Source organism: Lipotes vexillifer, unplaced genomic scaffold (assembly GCF_000442215.2).
Source record: "Lipotes vexillifer unplaced genomic scaffold, Lipotes_vexillifer_v1.1 scaffold591, whole genome shotgun sequence".
Lineage (NCBI taxonomy): Eukaryota > Metazoa > Chordata > Mammalia > Artiodactyla > Lipotidae > Lipotes > Lipotes vexillifer.
In genome coordinates, this window is record NW_006791954.1 from 1,919,956 (window position 1) to 1,921,968 (window position 2,013).

Below are 2,013 nucleotides of genomic sequence, written 5' to 3' on the forward strand. Positions count from 1 at the left end.
GTCCCCTGCATCGGCAGGCGGACTCTCAACCACTGCGCCACCAGGGAAGCCCTATTAGTCATTTTTAATTACTCCATCCTCTGAAGTAATTCATACCTTTATTATAGCACATACTGCTTTTTAAAAGAAATAATTTTATTTATTTATTTTTGGCTGCGTTGGGTCTTCATTGCTGTGTGCAGGCTTTCTCTAGCTGCGGTGCGCGGGCTTCTCATTGCGGAGGCTTCTCTTGTTGCGGCGCACAGGCTCTAGGTGCGCGGGCTTCAGTAGTTGTGGCACGCAGGCTCAGTAGTTGTGGCACACAGGCTCAGTAGTTGTGGCTCACGGGCTTAGCTGCTCCGCGGCATGTGGGATCTTCCCGGACCAGGGCTCGAACCTGTGTTCTCTGCCTTGGCAGGCGGATTCTTAACCACTGTGACACCGGGGAAGCCCTACTTTTTATTCTAGTGGTTTGGTTACTCATCTGTCTAGCTACTACATATGACATCCTCTAGGGCAGTAAGCATGGAGCACCTATCTTGTATCTCCAGGACCTGACATTCAGTGAGTATTGCAGAAATGGTAAACACAATGGAAGTGTTTGGTAGCCAGTTGCCCTTCCCCTGGCCACGGATCTTTAAGATTTCACCTCCTCTTCCTCAGAAATGCCTATTTTCTTTCCAAAGGGCTGGCCAAGCTTGTACAAAGAATCTTCAACTCAAGGTCTAAAGGGCTGCAGCTGCTTGAAGGACCAGCTCACCAACTCCCAAGGGAACTCCAGAAGGCCTCTAAACTGGGAAGAGGAAGGACCAGGGAGAGGCTAGCAGAACTTTGTGAATTGGCATTGCTTAGTCCAGTGCTCACTGACTTTTTCAAGGCAACACCTGGCTGCTGTTCCCTGGCACCTTGGCCAGAGGGCAAGAGTGTGCCTTCGGGAGCCACTCCCAGGGCCTCTGGGGATGGATGACACAACCAAGCTGTCTTCCGACAGGAAACTGGATCCAAGCCTCTCTCTCCTCCCCAGCACACTGGACTGCATTGAGCGATCTCTCAGTGCAGCAAAGTTTGGTAGCACCTTGCTCATGGCAACCTGGCAAGCACTCTCCCCCAGGACAGAGACCAGCAAGTATCCTGGGGTTCAGGTCACTGCTGTGCCTCAACCTTCTAAACAGATACATCGTGAAGGTCCTTCTCCCCTTCCCCAAGGTCCTGTGTCCCACTGCTCTCTGGAGCAGTCCTTCCCCTCCAGGGCCTAGCCTTTTGTCTTGGGCTCAGTGCCAGAAATAGATGAAGAGTTCCCACCCAGGTAACAAATTGGGGGCTAAAAGGAAAAATCAGAACTTGGACTGGGTGTTGGAGGCTTCTGATTATAAGTAATAATAGCTATATTAAAAATTTTAATAATACACGTATTATGTGTTATCTCATTACATATCTCAATACATCTTTATATTACATATAATTAATACTGAACATGTATACATTACATATATTATCATTATTTGCATACATTTACCTGTATTATCTTACTTTGTTGTCACAATCACTATGAATTGTTCTCATCCCCATTTTAGAGATGGGGAAATCAAGGCTCAAGAGAGATAATTAACTTCATAGTTAGGAAATGGCAGGGCTGAGATTTGCACTCCCCTCTAACTCCCAAGTTCATGGTGTTTGCCACCTTGCTGAACTTTTAAGGCAGTGGTTACTCAGTGTTTTTTTGGTCATTACCCCTCTCCCAAGAACAGTGCACCTCTGTATGCACTCACAAATATTTTGCGGTAAGCAAAATGGTCCCATCCATAGGCCATAGAGCTTAGATAAAGAATCTCAATGGTAATGGACTAATTGCCTGCTTGGGGGTGGGAGCACATTCTCTCTTTTTTTTCCTAATATTTCTTTATTTGGCTGCTCCTAGTTGCGGCACCTGGGATCTTTTAGTTGCAGCATGCGGGACCTAGTTCCCTGACCAGGGATGGAACCTGGGACCCCTGCATTGGGAGTGCGGAATCTTAGCCACTGGACCACCAGGGA

The 2,013-nt window shown here is 47.5% G+C and overlaps 1 non-coding gene across 1 annotated transcript; it reads right to left on the reverse strand.

Moving 5' to 3' along the window:
• Nucleotides 1-1,940: 1,940 nt before the first annotated feature.
• On the reverse strand, nucleotides 1,941-2,013 carry TRNAG-CCC (transfer RNA glycine (anticodon CCC)). The gene has a single exon. It is a non-coding gene; the product is annotated as a tRNA-Gly (tRNA).